The 17157-nt window shown below is 44.1% G+C and overlaps 1 protein-coding gene across 1 annotated transcript in view; it reads left to right on the top strand.

The window, feature by feature from the left end:
* The window catches only part of CCNY (cyclin Y), a 319561-nt gene that overhangs the window by 27493 nt on the left and 274911 nt on the right, over nt 1-17157 (top strand). The gene's annotated exons all lie outside the window — the stretch shown is intronic.

Here is a 17157-nt window from a genome sequence, read left to right as displayed (position 1 = left end):
TTTTAGACAGAGTCTCACTCCAGGCTGGAGTGCAGTGGAGTGATCTCGGCTTACTGCAACCTCCATCTGCCAGGTTCAAGTGATTCTCCTACCTCAGCCTCCTGAGGAGCTGGGATTACAGGTGTGCAACACCATGCCCAGCTAATTTTTGTATTTTTAGTAGAGAGGGGGTTTCTCCATGTTGTCCAGGCTGGTCTCAAACTCCTGACCTCAGGTGATCTGCCCATCTCAGCCTCCCAAAGTGCTAGGATTACAGGTGTGAGCCACCGTGCCTGGCCTCTTTTTTTTTTTTAAAAAAAACTTTTTACATTCAGGGGTACATGTGCAGGTTTGTTACACAGGTAAACCTGTGTAATGGGGGTTTGTTGTGCAGATTATTTTATCACCCAGATATTAAGCCTAGCAGCCATTAGTTATTTTTCCTGATACTCTTCCTCATCCCCCGCCCTTTGTGTCCATGTGTTCTCATCGTTTAGCTCCCACTTACAAGTGAGAACATGCGGTGTTTGGTTTTTTGTTCCTGTGTTAGTTTGCTAAGGATAATTGCCTTCAGCTCCATCCGTGTTGAAAAAGAAAAAAGAAAAATATGTTGTTCTTTTTTATAGCTGCATAGTATTCCATAGTATTCCATGGTATATATGTACCACATTTTCTTTATCCAGTCTACCACTGATGGGCATTTAGGTTGATTCCCTGTCTTTGCTATTGTGAATAGTGCTGCAATGAACATATGTGTGCACGTGTCTTTATGATAGAATGATTTATTTTTTGTTAAGTATATACCCAGTAATGGGATTGCTGGGTTGAATGGTGGCTCTGTTTTTTAGGTCTTTGAGGAATCACCAGAATTTTCCACAATGGTTGAACTAATTTACACTCCCACCAACACTGTATAAGTGTTCCTTTTTCTCCACAACTTTGCCAGCACCTGTTATTTTTTGACTTTTTAATAATGGTCAATCTGACTGGTGGTCAGAGTGATACTCTGATGGTATCTCACTGTGGTTTTGATTTGCCTTTCTCTAATGATCAGTGATATTGAGCTTTTTTTCACATGCTTGTTACAAATTGCTATAAACTTCAAGTGTGCTCTTGGTGCTGCCTGGAAGTCCTTTATTTCCCTAACCCATTCTCTTTCCCATTCTTCTAAATGCCTATTTCTCCTTAATCTTGTCCGCTTACGTCTCCAAAACCTCCTCATCCTCCTCATTCTTAATTAACTTTTTTTTTTTGCGATGGAGTTTCACTCTGTCACCTAGGCTGGAGCACAGTGGCATGACCCTGACTCACTGCAGCCTCTGCCTCCAGGGTCCAAGCGATTCTCCGGCCTCAGCCTTCTGCATAGCTGGGATTACAGGCATGCACCATCATGCCCGGCTAATTTTTTTTTTTGTATTTTTAGTAGAGATGGGGTTTTGTCATGTTGGCCAGGCTGGTCTCGAACTCCTGACCTCAAGTGATCTGCCTGTCTCAGCCTCCCAAAGTGCTGGGATTAGTGGCATGAGCCACCTTGCCTGGCAATCCTCCTCATTCTTACCAGCTCATGCATTTAACTTGTACTCTCTGGCCTGGCATGGGTTCCAATCTAGGATGGGCTTGCTGGAACCCTCTTGAGGAGGATAGACTCCCAAACTGTGACCTGGTGGATTTGGCCGATGCAGGTCGTGATCAGCGGCTCTGCCCACAGCATTACTTGATGTCCTGTGGTCAGACACATCAACTCTCCCAAAACACTTGTGCGATGGGAGCTGCTTTATGTGAAATGCTGCATAGCTTTGTTCCCAAACCAGAGGGGGCTACACTGTGAGTCTCCTACTGGGCTTACCACAAACTCCCCACAGCATCTTTTCCCACCACAGGTCCCTCTAGTATATAAGGTCTGCTAGGGTAGAGGGTATGACTGCTTGTACAGAAACCAGGACCTGCGGCAGGGCCCTTCCTGCTCTGGGTCCCATCTGGCAGTCTTCCATGTCACCCAGTCAGTGGGCTGGAGCAGCATTCCCAAGTATGGAATTTGCTACCTCCAGAACTTGAAAGACTTGCTATGTGTATTAGTTTGTTCTCAGGCTGCTTATAATAAAGACATACCCGAGACCGGGTAATTTATAAGGAAAAAGAGATTTAATTGATTCAGTTTCACATGGCTGGGGAGGCCTCTCAATCATGGCAGAAGGCGAAGGAGGAGCAAAGGCACATCTTACATGGTGGCAGACAAGGGATAATGAGAACCAAGTGAAAGGGGAAACCCCTTTAAAACCATCAGATCTTGTGAGACTTGTTCATTACCACGAGAACAGTATGGGGGAAACCACCCCCGTGATTCAATTATCTCCCACTGGGTCCCTCCCACAACACATGAGAATTATGGGAGCTACAATTCAAGATGAAATTTGGATGGAGACACAGCCAAACAAAATCACCAAGTGCTATGCATCTTCTTAGTAGGGGTGAGGAGGGGATATCCCTGCATACTTCAGCCCTCCGGACCCCTAAGCCTTTCCCTGATGTCACAGGCTCCTAAACCTGAACAGGGCTCACTGTTCACCTTGCAAATGGCATATGTTTTATCAAGGCCTCCAACGAACTTGCCATTTCTTCCTCCTCAAGTCCAATTAGCACCAGGTCATCAATGTAGAGGACCAATGTCTTATTCTGTGGAATGTCCAGATGGTCCAGGTCCCTTTCAAGTGTAATGTGACAGAAGGCAGGGAGCTAACATAGTCTTGAGGGAAAACTGAAATGTATACTGTTTCGTGTCCCATGTGAATGGTAACTGCTTCTAATCCTTCTTTTGGGAGGGATGGGAAAGAACACATTTGCCAGCTGGATGGTCATATGCCTTGTGCCAGCAGTGGTGCTAATGCGCTCTAGCAAAGCTGCCACATGGGCACAGCAGCTTCTGCTGGGGCTACCCCTTAGTTAAGTCTGCTGCAGTCTCCCATCACCTGCTGTGATCCCCCTGGCTTCTGCAGGGGCCAGACTGGTGGAAGAAACGGGGATATGACAGAGACCACTAGCCCTTCGTTCTTTAAGGATCTAAGGGTGGCATTGCTTTCTAGGTATTGTTTTTGATTCACTGTCATTCCTTTTTTCGAGATGGAGTCTTGCTCTGTCACCCAGACTGGAGTGCATTGGTGCCATCTTGGCTCACTGCAACCTCCGCCTCCTGGGTTCAAGCAATTCTCCTGCCTCAGCCTCCCAAGTAGTTGGGATTACAGGCGCCCACCACCACGCTCGGCTAATTTTTTTGTGTTTTTAGTAGAGATGGGTTTTCACCATGTTGGTCAGGCTGGTTTCAAACCCTTGACCTCAAATAATCCACCCGCATCGGCCTCCCAAAGTGCTAGGATTACACACATGAGCCACTGCGCCCAGTCGATTCACTGTCGTTCCTGTGGGAGAAAGGAGTTCAGAGGTTTCCGCTCGACCTTCCCGCTGCAATAATTCCCACTTTGCAGGTGGGGATTTTGCCAACTAAAGAGTGTGTCCAGTCTTATCATACATCCATGACCAGAGGAATGACCAATGGGCAGGTCTGCGAGCTGGATCTAGGTTGGGAACCATGGACCACATGGCCCCAGCCACCCCTGGTTTAGGAGGGAAGCCATGGTGATGCTTTGAATCCCAGGTTTCAGTGTCAATCCAGACTCTATCCAATAATCCTCAAAAAGTCTAGGTATTCCCCTTTCACCTAGGCATGGTTACCCATGTAAGCCGCCATAGTTCTTTACAGAAGGACTGGGGGATCACTACTAAATACATTTGTCATGTTTCTGCAGCCACAGACTTCTCATTCAGTAAGTTCTGGACCTGAAAATAGGTTCAGGTCCAGAAACAAACAAGGGATCGTGACTTACTGTAGTGACTACCTTTAGCCTCCTAACCATTTTTGACTTTTAAGAATTATGTCCTATAAGCCCCATTCCTTGTTCTCTGTGTGAGAAACTCCTCCTAGTTGCCATTCCAACCTTGTGTTCATTGAGATAGTTGCATCTGCCTTGATTCTAATGATTAGGTGCTGCCACTTGGCCTCCATCATTTTGGAAGGTTGGAATCCTCATTGCTATGTCAGAGAGCCCAGCTGTTGCTTTTTATTTATTTATTCTTGTTTTTAGAGACATGGTTTTGCTCTGTCACCCAGGCTGGAGTGCAGTGGCATAATCACAGCTCACCACAGCCTCAACCTCCTGGGCTCAAGCTATCCTCCTACCTCAGCCTCTGTAGTAGCTGGGATTACAGGCATGCATCACCATGCCCAGCTAATTTTGAAATTTCTTACAGAGACAAGGTCTCACTATGTTTCCCAGGCTGGTCTCAAACTCCTGGCCACAAACAATCCTCCTGCCTTGGCTTCCCAAAGTAATGAGATTACAGGTGTGAGCCACCGTGCCTGGCAGGGAGCCCAGTTATGAACGGTATCACCTTTCATCAACCCTAGCCTTCAGGGGACAGTCACTACGGAACTCTCCATGATTCTGGGGCCCCTCTCACTAGTCCTTTCTTCATCACTTTGGCCTCCCGGGCTCTCCTGTGGCACACAGTCAGCTTGTGGGTATTCTGCTTTTTCTGCCTTTGTGTGACAGGCCTTTTCTTGAATGTGGCCCATTACCTTCAGGCTCCCAAGAGCCATCTTCACGGTGTCTTAACATCTGCCAGGGTGTTAAATCCTTATAACAAGGGAGTGCTCTCAGATTGATAAATGCCAACTTATCCAGCTTTACATTCGGCTGCTCTGGATCCAGCACCTTGGGATTCCATCTCTTGCATATTCTAGCTCCTGCCAGCAGGGCTTAGCCAGATTCTGCAGCTCCTTCGGCGTGTGCTCCCTTTCTTCCCTTGTCAGGCCCAGGGCAGCCTCAGTTGGACTTTGCTGGAACTTGACCTGTTACTGGTCTTGTTGCCAGGAGAGGAAGAGGGGGCAATCATGAGGGTTGCAGCCTTCATCTTGTGAAACATCTACCTCATTTAAAGCTTCTGCAACACCTTTAAGCAAGTAGAGAATACTATTTTTTTAACAAGAAGAAATGGCCCACTTTTGCAAGCCCAGTAGATTCAAGGTTCTTAATTGCATCCATCCAGTATTCCCATATCAAGTCTCAGGGTCACACTCCTTTCCTATTAGACCCTGACCCTGCCCAGAGACCTGCTGGGGCCGAGAATTCAACCTTCTCCGAGGCTCTGCTAATGTGAAGATTCAGCTCTGAGTCAGGTCCTCCTCTCTGCCTACTCTCCAGCTACAGGTTAAGACTTCCTCAAACTCTGCCTAGGAGTCCCTCGGAATTGGTGATAATCAACTGTCCTGAGCCTGCCGCTATTTCTTCTCTATGAACCCGTGGTGCTTAGCCATAGTCAGAAACTTAGAAACAGCTTCCCATCTCTCTCAGTCTCTAGAACCAGAGACACTGCAACAGCCAGTGCATCCTATGCCTGTGGAAACTCTTTTTTTTCCCCCAAAGGAGTCCTTCCTGTCACAGAGCTCACATTTGTATGTTGCTGGGTGGACCATGGTCATCTGCAGTGGTATTCAGGGGGATTTCCTCAGAGATCTGGGTTTGGGCCTGTGCACCCCAACTGGCCCTTTCCCGATCTCTTTAGCGGATGAGGCTGGGGAGGGTCCAAATCCTAAAAGGCCATCCCAGGAGTTCGGTTTATCCTGAGGACAGTGGGGAGCCAATAATGATCTCTGAGTGATGGGGTCCCTCCTGCCTTTAGTGCGGAGTTTAGGGAGGGCGAGCTTGGAGGTGCTTGGGTGGCCAGGTGAGGGGAAAAAGGGGATGAATTCAAAGTCCTTGGCAGGAGTGTCACCTGAGAGATGGATGACGTTGGGAGAATAAGGGAAGAGAGTGTGAGGCCAGCTCTTCAGCAAGTCCTCCAGCCTCTGCTGACCTGTCCCCCATCCTCATCCCATCATCAGGGGCTTGTCAAGAGCTCAAAAGATACAATGCTGATTATAGATCAGTAACAGGTCAGGTCCCAGCAAAGCCCAACCGAGGATGCTGTGGGCCTGACAAGGGAAGGGAGAGAGCACACGCTGAAGGAGCTGGAGAATACGCCAGAGGAGTCCGGGCCATTCCAGGTGAAAGTCAGCCCCTGAACTGCTGCAGCACCCCAGATCTGTCCATACTCTGCCCACCACTAGTGATGGGGTCCCTACTGCCAGCCTGCCAGCAGGAATCCAGCTCCAAAGTCTCATCTTAGAGTCTGCTTCCCAGGACTACTCCAATCATCTTAGATATTCCCTGGAAACAGAGGTGGAGTGTTGCACACAGAAATGCTGTTGAGAGGCACGTGTAGGCAGGTGAGGAAGACAGAACTGAGCAGAAGAAGAAACTAACCCAAAATGCAAGTGCAGCTAAAGCTTCAGGCAATTCTATAGGGTGCTCTGGAGCTGGGCTGGAGACCATTCCTTTGTGACCCTGGTCTTGGCCATGGGTCACCTATTGGGAGGGGAGTATGCTTGGGCAAGGCAGTTATTTGTGGCTGAGGGCATTCCCAGTAAGGGACACAGCTATGAACCTTCCCTGCCAGGAGCCAGGGGCTGGGTGCACCGGCCCTGAGAGGGGATCCCAGCAAAGCACAGTATCCATCATGCCTTCTGCCTCCAGCGCCCTCTCTCTCTCTTCTATTTCATTAGTCCTTCTTTATTGGCCCATTCTCATCAGTACATGATCTTGCTGGTAATGCCTCCCATAGAAAAACAACCAACCAAACAAGACATCCTCTGTCGGGGGCTCAGTGTGGCTCTTCAGAGCTCTCTAGCTAGTATGAGTCATGATTAAAACAAGCCTAAATGAAAGCACCAGTCAAGCCATGTATATGTGTGTGTGTGTGTGTGTATATATATATATATATTTTTTTTTTTTTTGAGACAGGGTCTCACTCTATCACCCAGGCTGGAGTGCAGTGGCACAATTTTGGCTCATTGCAACCTCTGTCTCCCTGGTTCAAGCGATTCTTCTGCCTCAGCCTCCTGAGTAGCTGGAATTATAGGCATGCACCACCACGCCCAGCTAGTTTTTGTTCTTAGCAGAGATGGGGTTTCACCATGTTGGCCAGTCTGGTCTTAAACTCCTGGCCTCAAGCAATCTACCTTCCTTGGCCTCCCAAAGTGCTGGGATTACAGGCATGAGCCACTGCGCCCGGCCAAGCCTTTAATCATCTAATGCCATACCTTAAGCAAGGGGCTCACCTGGAGGGAATGTCCACTCCTGTCTGCTCTGTTTTCCCTCATGGAACAGTGTGCAGAGGGTCAGATATAAGGGGAAGGGTTAAGTGTGGAAAATAATCAAGTCCAAGTAGAGAAAAGCAAGATTCCTTCTTCTCTTCGTGATAAGGAGAGGCGTCTGAGGAAGGCCTCAGCCAGAGACCCTAAAGAGATTTCAAATGGAGGCACCTGGACTAGGAATGCAGATGTGTGAGAGCAAGGCCTGCCCATGGGGCCTGAGTCCTTGACCACAGCACCCTTCACGACTGTCATGCACTGGCTGTGTGCCAAGTCTGGCGTGGAGAGGGCAGCCTTCCCTACGAGGCCTGCCAGGACAAGTCCGTGTAATCGCCTATGGTCAAATTTGAAAGATCATATAGAGGTCTTTAGCTAGGAGCTGAACTCCTCACCCCCTGTTATGGCTCCATCCCCCAGCTACTGTTGCTAGCAAACTCCTCAATATACTTGTTTCTACTCATTATTTCCAATTCCTCTCTTCCCATTCTGCCATGAATCCATTCCCATTAATTTTTTGTCTCCATCATTTCATAAAAACTGCTAGTGTTCAGATCACCAAAGATCTCCACGTTTCATCTTTGTATCTATGGCCAGTTGATTTTGACAAGGCTGCCAAGACCATTTGGTAAGGAAAGAATACCAGCCTGGGCTACATGGTGAAACCTTGTCTCCACAAAAAATACAAAAATTAGCTGAGCATGGTGGTGCACGCCTTTAGTCCCAGCTACTCAGGAGGCTGAGGCAGAAGAATTGCTTGAACCTGGGAGGTGGAGGTTGCAGTGAGTTGAGATCTCACCACTGCATTCCAGCCTGGGTGATAGAGTGAGGATAAAAGAAAGAAGAGAAGGAAGGAAGGAAGGAAGGAAGGAAGAAAGGATCTTTTCAACAAATGATACTGGGACAACTGAATAGCCACATGCAAAAAAATGAAGTTGAACCCTTACCTCACACCATATGCAAAAATTAACTCAAAACAGAGTGAAATATTAAATGTAGGTGCCCAAAATATAAACCTTTTAAAAGTAAACATAGAAATAATGACCTTGGATTTAGTGACAGCTTCTGAGATATGACACTGAAAGCAAGAGAAGTCAAAGAAAAAATAGAGAAACTGACATCAGCAAAATAAAAAAAAAAAATTGCACTTCAAAAGACACTATTGAAAAACTGCAAGACAACCCATGGAATACAATAAAATTTTCACAAATCACATATCTGATAAGCAACTTGTATCTAGACTATATAAAGAGTTCTTACAACTCAATACTAAAAAGACATACAATCTAAACAAAAAATGGGCAAAGGATCTGGAGGTATTTCTCCAAAGAAGATGCACATGTGGCCAAAAAGCACAAGAAAAGATGCTGTACCTCATTGGTCATCAGGGAAATGCAAATCAAAGCCACAATCAAATGCCACTTCATACCCCCTGGCATGGCTATAATGAAAACATCAGGTAAAAAGAGGGAGAATATGGAGAAATTGGAACCACTCACATATGCTGCTGGGAATGGAAAATGCCATTGTGGAAAACAGGCAGCTCCTTTAAAAGTTTCCATAGTTACAATTTGACCTACCAATTTCACTCCTAGGTATTCACCCAAGAGAAATGGAATGTCTACACAAAAACTTGTAAAGGAATTTTTTTGTTCTTGTTGTTGAGACAGGGTCTCACTCTGTCACCCAGGGTGGAGTGCAGTGGCATGATCTCAGCTCACTGCAATCTCTTTCCCCTGGGTTCAAGTGATTATCTTGCCTCAGCCTCTCCAATAGCTGGGATTACAGGCACCTGCCACCACACCTGGCTAATTTTTTTTTTTTGTATTTTTAGTAGAGACGGAGTTTCACCCTCTTGGCCAGGCTGGTCTTGAACTCCTGACTTTGTGATCCACCTGCCTTGGCCTTCCAAAGTGCTGGGATTACAGGCGTGAGCCATCACGTCTGGCCTTGTACAGGAATGTTCATAGTAGCATATTATTATTCATAATAGCTAAATAATGAGAAGAATTCAAATGTCCATCAACTGCTGAATGGAGAAATAAATGAAATGTGATATATCCAATGTGATATAACCATACCATGGAATAGCATTCAGCCATAAAAGGGAGGAACTACTGATACATGCTATGGCATGGATGAGATTATTAAAATGTTCTAAAATGGATGGGGGTGATGGTGGTAATACTCTTTAAATATCCTAAAACCACTGAATTCTACTCTGTAAATGAGTGAATTGTGTGGCATGTGTTATATCTCTGTAAAGCTGGTAGAATAAACGATCTGCATATTTCTTAATCTCATGGTTTTCAGTTCTTGTCTTCCTAGAACTCTTGGCAGTCGCTCACAAAGTTGTTCATTTTCTCCTTCATAAAGTTCTATCTTTTCTCGGCTTCAAGGACATCGCTATTCTCTTACTTCATTACCTACTCCTCATTCTGTTTTGTTGAATCTTCCTCACCTTCACCTTTTTTTTTTTTTTTTTCTTTTTTGGAGACAGGGTTGCTCACTCTGTCACCCAGGCTGGGAATACAATGGTGCAATCATAGCTCACTGCAGCCTCAAACTGCTGGCCTCAAGCAATCCTCCCACCTCAGGCTCCCAACTAGCCAGGACTGCAGGCATGTACCACCATGCCAGACTATTTTTTTAAAAAATTGTTTTTTATAGTGATGAGGTCTTACTATGCTGCCCAGGTTGGTCTTGAACTCCTCAGCTCATGAGATCCTCTCACCTTAGCCTCCTAAAGTGCTGGGATTACAGGTGTGGGCCACCATGCCCAGCCTGTTTTAAAAATCTGAACAGGCCGGGCACGGTGGCTCATGCCTATAATCCCAGCACTTTGGGAGTCTGAGGCAGGCAAATCATGAGGTCAGGAATTCGAGACCAGCCTGGCCAATATGGTGAAACCCTGTCTCTACTAAAAATACAAAAAATTAACTGGGTGTGGTGGCGGGCACCTGTAATCCCAGCTACTTGGGAGGCTGAGGCAGGAGAATCACTTGAACCTGGGAGGCAGAGGTTTCAGTGAGCCAAGATTGTGCCACTGCACTCCAGCCTGGGCAACAGTGTGAGACTGTCTCAAAAAAAAAGAAAATAAAATGGGGCTGTAGTGGAGTTGGTCGGTGCATGTTGTTCTGTCCTCCCAATGAAGAAGAGTCTATTGCCAGGCTTTTAGGACACATAAATTGCATATTGCTGCTTAACAACAAATGACAGCAAAGAGATACATCTTACGGTGCCCAAGCTTAGTGCACCCGAGAGAGTTCCAGCTTGTAATTACATGCTATAACGTGTTCCACGGCTGTCTTCCTTTGATCACTGAGATGTGCTGCACACTGAGTGAACTTCACCTGGGTTTCACCATCCCACTGGGATCATTGAGGGTACAGTTCTTGAGTCTGTAGCATTAATGAAGGCAGTGGATTCTCCCTGAGGCCCAAACTAGCTTTTGATTCATGTGTTTTTAGGAACTCTGCTGGTGAACATAATTCTGAATAATTTAGTGTACTATCATTGATGACACTAGATGATAAAAACTATCCTCTACTTAAGTGAATCGAGCAGTAGAAGACACTAAAATCTTCTGGTTTTATAATTCAGTGTATAGAGGATGAGATATGTGGATAAAAATATCAATATTTCATTGCACACAGTAGAAATATTAGTTAGAGACTAATTAGTTAGACACTGTGACTTCAGAAAGACAATAGCAGAAGAATAATAAAAGCTTATTGTGCAGGGGCAAGGACAGTCTTTTTTTTTTGAAACTGAGTCTCTCTTTGTCGCCCAGGCTGGAGTGCAGTGGTGTGACCTTGGCTCACTGCAGCCCCCATCTCCCGGGTTCGAGCGATTCTCCTGTCAGAGCCTCCCAAGCAGCTGGGACCACAGGCGCCTGCCACCAAGCTCGGCTAATTTTTGGTATTTTTAGTAGAGATGGGGTTTCACTGTGTTAGCCAGGATGGTCTCGATCTCCTGACCTTGTGATCCACTCACCTTGGCCTCCCTAAGTGCGTGAGCCACTGTGCCAAGCCAGTAAGGACAGTTTTGACGGTAGGTAACGGATGCCCTAACCACCTCCAAGGAATAGTTTACTGCTTCATAACGGTTTTTCTAAAAAATAGCTTAATTGGGCCTGGCGAGGTGACTCAGGCCTGTATTTCTAGCACATTGGGAGGCTGAGGAGGGCGGATCACTGGAGGTTAGGAGTTTGAGACCAGCCTGGCCAACAGGGTGAAACCCTGTCTTTACTAAAACTACAAAAATTAGCCAGGTGTGGTGGCACGTACCTGTACTCCCAGCTACTTGGGAGGCTGAGGTAGGAGAATCGCTTGAACCCGGGAGATGGGAGCTGCAGGGAGCTGAGATCGGGTCAATGCACTCCAGCCTGGATGACAGAATGAGACTGTCTCAAATAAAATAAAATAAAAACAAAGATAAAAAATAGCTTAATTGAGGTATGCTTTACAGATCATAAACTGTACATATTTCAAGTGTATAGTTTGACAAATGGATCTTCCTTGTCTTCCTGCCCTTTACATGAAGGAGTACCCAGGACTCAGCCTTTGAACTTTTTTTCCAGATATTCTCATTGCCTGGGTTATGATGCCCAGGTTTGCAGATGTAGGTATACATCTGTAAAACCATCACCATAATCATGAAAATGAACAATCCCTCAGTTCCAAAGTGTCCTCATGCCCCTTTGTGTAATCACTTCCTCCTGCCATGCCTGAAGTTATGTGGATATAGTTTTTCATAGTATTCCCTTATAATACCCTTTAATGTCTGTGGGATCTGGAGTGATATCTTTCCCTTATTCCTAATAAGGGTAATTTGTGTTTTATCTTTTTTGGCAGTCTTTCCAGAAGTTTATTAATTTTATTGCTGTTTCAAAGGACCAGCGCTATTCTTTTTTTGTTTATTTTCAATTTTGTTGATTTATTCTCTGATCCTTGTTTCCCTCCTTCCACTTGGTTAGGTTTAGTTTGCTAGTTTCTTTTTCTAGTTTCTTGGAGTGGAAGCTCAGGCTATTGATTTAAGACCTTTTTCTTTTTCTAATATAAGCATCTGATGGCATAAATTGCCCTCCAATCACTATTTCAAGTGCATCCCACAAATTTTGATATGTTCTATTTTCATTTTCACTCAATTTGAAATAACTTGTAATTTCCCTTGGAACTTCCTCTTTGATCCATGAACAATTTAGAAGTGTGTTGTTTAATTTCTAAGCATTTGGGGGATTTTTCTTTCTCTTATTCAGTTCCAGGTTAGTTTCATTATGTTAAAGGCCATACTTTGTATGATTTCAACTCTACTAAGTTTGCTACAGTTTGTTTTATTTATTTATTTTTTTCCAGACAGAGTCTCGCTCTGTCACCCAGGCTGGAGTGCAGTGGCACGATCTCAGCTCACAGCAACCTCCGCCTCCCAGGTTCAAGCGATTCTCCTGCCTCAGCCTCCTGAGTAGCTGGGATTATAGGCATGTGCCACCACGCCTGGCTAATTTTGTACTTTTTAGTAGAGACAGGGTTTCTCCATGTTGGTCAGGCTAGTCTCAAACTCCGGACCTCAGATGATCTGCCCGCCTCTGCCTCCCAAAGTGCTGGGATTACAGGCTTCAGCCACCGCCCCTGGCCTCATCATCACAAACAGAAACTCTATACCCATTAATCAACAAATCACCATTCTACCCTACTCCCAGCCCCTGATAACCTCTATTCTACTTTATGTCTCTATGAATATTCATACAATACTTGTCCTTTTGTGTCTGGCTTATTTCACTTAGCTTAATCTTTTCAAAGTTCTCTTAATCTTTTCAAAGTACAAATATTGTACTCATACAATATTTGTCCTTTTGTGTCTGGCTTATTTCACTTAGTTTAATCTTTTCAAAGTTCATCCACATGATATTACATGTCAAAACTCCATTTCTTTTTAAGGCTGAATAATATTCCACTATATATACAAACTACATTTTGTTTATCCATTCCTCTGTTGATAGATATTTGGTTGTTCTCCTGAATGACTTTTGGGTAATGAAATTAAGGCAGATATCAAGAAATTATTTGAAACTAATGAGAACAAAGATACAGTATACCAGACTCTCCAGGGACATAGCTAAGGCAGTGTTGAGGGAAGTTTATCTTAATAGCACTAAACGTCCACATCAAAAAGTTAGATCTCAAACTAACAAGTTAATATCGCAACTAGAGGAACTAGACAAGCAACAGCAAGCCAAACCCAAATCTAGCAGAAGACCAGAAATAACCCAAATCAGAGCTGAACTGAAGGAAACTGAGAAGCAAAAAAACCATACAAAAGATCAATGAACCCAGGAATTGTTTCTTTGGAAAAGTTAGTAAGATAAACCACTAGCTAGACTAATAAAGAAAAAAGAGTCTGGGCTCATGCCTGTAATTTCAGGACTTTGGGAGGCCGAGGCAAGTGGATCACTTGTGGCCAGGAGTTTGAGACCAGCCTGGCCAAAATGGAGAGACCCCATGTCGACTACAAAATACAAAAATTAGTGGAGTATGGTGGCGCATACCTGTAATCCCAGTTACTTGGGAGGCTGAAGCAGGAGAATTGCTTGAATCTGGGAGGCGAGGGTTGCAGTGAGCCGAGATCGCATCACAGCACTTCAGCCTGGGCCACAGGGTGAGACTCTGTCAGAAAAAAAAAAGAAAAAAAGAAAAAAGAGAGAAGAACCAAATATACACAATTAGAAATGAGAAAGATGAAATTACCACCATCTACAGAGAAATGCAAAAACCCTATGCACACAAACTAGAAAATCTAGAAGAAATGGATAAATTCCTGGACACATACCACCTCCCAAGATAGAACTAGGAAGAAATTGCATCCCTGAATAGACTAACAATGAGTTCTGAAATTGAAGCAGTAATAAAAAGCCTACCAACCAAGAAAAACCCAGGACCAGATGGATTCACAGCTGAATTCTACCAGATGTATAAAGAAGAGCTGGTAGCATTCCTACTGAAACTATTCCAAAAATTGTGGACAGTCTCCTCTCCAACTCATTTTATGAGGCCAGAGTCATCCTGATACCAAAACCTGGCAAAGACACAACAACAAAAAAATCTTCAGATCAATATCCTTGATGAACATGGATGCAAAAATCCTTAACAAAACACTGGCAAATTGAATCCAGTAGTACATCAAAAAGTGAATCCACCATGATCAAGTAGACTTTACCCCTGGGATGCAAGGGTGGTTCAACACAAAAATAAAAAAAAAAGAAAAAATATATACAAATTAAAAAAAAAGATTGGTTCAACACATGCAAATCAATAAATGTGATTCATCACATAAACACATAAAAAAAAGCATAATTATCACAAGAGATGGAGAAAGGCTTTTGATAAAATTCAACATCCCTTCATGTTAAAAACTCTCAATAAGAAACAAGGCATTGAAGGAATATACTTCAAAATAATAAGAGCTATCTATGACAAACCCATAACAACATCATACTGAATGGATAAAAGCTGGAAGCATTCCCCTTGCAAACCGGCACAAGACAAGGAACCACTCCTATTCAACATAGTACTGGAAGTCCTGGCCAGAGAAATGAGGCAGAAGGAAGAAATAAAAGGCATCCAAATAGGAAGAGAAGAAGTCAAACTATCCCTGTTTGTAGATGATATGACTCTATATCTAGAAAATCCCATAGTCTCTGCCCTAAAACTCCTTGATCTGAGAACTTCAGCAAAGTTCAGGATACAAAATTAACACACAAAAATCAATAGCATTCCTAAACACCAACAACATCTAAGCTGAGTGCCAAATCAGGAATGGAAACCCATTCACAACTGCCACAAAAAGAATACAATACCTAAGAAGCTAACCAGCAAGGTAAAAGATCCTACAAGAATTACAAAACACTGCTTAAGGAAATCAGAGATGACTCAAACAAATGGAAAAAATATTCCATGCTTGTGGATAGGAAGAATCAGTATCATTAAAATGACCATACTGCCCAAAGCAACTTACATATTTAACATTACTCCTATCAAACTACCAATGACATTCTTCACGGAACTAGAAAAAACTATTTAAAAATTCTTATGGGCTGGGCACAGTGGCTCACGCCTGTAGCCCCAGCACTTTGGGAGGCCAAGATGGGTGGATCACGAGGTCAGGAGGTGGAGACCATCCTGGCTAACACAGTGAAACCCCGTCTCTACTAAAAACAATACAAAAAAAAAATTACCTGGGGATGGTGGTGTGTGCCTGTAATCCCAGCTACTTGGCAGGTTGAGGCATGGACTCACTTGAGCTCAGGAGGCAGAGGTTGCAGTGAGCCGAGATTGTGCCACTGCACTCTAGCCAGGGCAACACAGCAAGACTCCATCTCAAAAAAAAAAAAATTAGCTGGGCATGGTGGTGTGTGCCTGTAATCCCAGCTACTTGGGAGGTTGAGGCACGGACTCACTTGAGCCCAGGAGGCAGAGGCTGCAGTAAGCCGAGATTGTGCCACTGCACTCTAGCCTGGGCGACAGAACGAGACTCTGTCTTAAAAAAAAAAAAATCATAAGAGTGTTTTTTTTTTTTTGCATCTATTGAGAGAACTATATATTTTTCTATTTTACCTGCTAATGTGCTAAATTTTGTTGATTTTTTATTGGTTTTCATAATTTTTTTCAAAAAGACAATTGAGATAAAACTTACATACTATACAATTCACTCATTTGAAGTATACAATTTAATAGTTTTTAGTATGTTTTCACAGTTGTCCCACCATCATCACATACAATTTTATAACATTAACACACTTTAGCCAGGTGCAGTGGCTTACATCTGTAATCCCAGTACTTTACAAGGCCAAGGTGGGAGGATTGCTTGAGGTCAGGAGTTCGAGACCAGCATGGGAAACATAGCGAGACCCTGTCTATATGGAAAAACAACAACGACAACAACAAAACCAAAACATAAAACAAAAACGAAAGCAAAAAAACAAATCCAACACTTGAAAAGAAAACTCCCTACTCATTACCAGTCACTCCCATTTACCCCTAACCTTTCCAGCCCTGGGCACACAATAATCTACTTTCTATCTCTATAGATTTGATAATTCTACACATTTCCTTTAAATGGAATCAGTAATGTGAGGTTTTTTTTTTTTTTTTTTTTTTTTCAGATGGAGTCTCGCTCTGTCACCCAGGCTGGAGTGCAGTGGCACGATCTCAGCTCACAGCAACCTCCGCCTCCCAGGTTCAAGCGATTCTCCTGCCTCAGCCTTCCGAGCAGCTGGGGGGATTACAGGTGTGCACCACCTGTAATTACCCAGCACCATGCCTGGGTAATTTTTTGTATTTTTTGTAGAGATGGGGTTTCACCATGTTAGCCAGGCTGGTCTTGAAACTCCTGACCTCAAGTGATCCGCCCACCTTGGCCTCCCAAAGTGCTGAGATTACAGGAATGAGCCACATATCCTTTTATTTTAAAGCTGCCTATATCATTATGTTTGAACTGAGTTTCTCATAGACAGCATGTATATATGCTGTCGTTTAACATCCATTTTGATAATCTCTATTCATTTGTATATGTTGAGACAGGGTATTGCTCTGTCATCCAGACTGGAGTGTGGTGGTGCAATCACAGCTCACTGCAGCCTTGACCTCCTGTACTCAAGTGATCTTCCCACCTCACACTCCTACATAGGTGGGACTACTCAGATGTGAGCCACCATAGCTGGCTAATTTTATTTCTTTATCATCATCATTATTATTGTTATTATTTGTAGAGACAAATAATATGTCTCCTTATGTTACTCAGGCTGGTGTTGAACTCCTGGGCTCAAGCAGTGCCCCTAAACTGGTGGGATTAGGGGCATGAGCCACCACGCCCAGAAATCTCTGATTTCAAATTGCTGCATTTAAACCATTTGCATTTTTTAAAATTATGGATGTGGTTGG

This window comes from Colobus angolensis, unplaced genomic scaffold, assembly GCF_000951035.1.
Source record: "Colobus angolensis palliatus isolate OR3802 unplaced genomic scaffold, Cang.pa_1.0 Scaffold41, whole genome shotgun sequence".
Lineage (NCBI taxonomy): Eukaryota > Metazoa > Chordata > Mammalia > Primates > Cercopithecidae > Colobus > Colobus angolensis.
The sequence above is the reverse complement of the archived record's forward strand: the minus strand, read 5'-3'. Positions and strand labels throughout refer to the sequence as shown.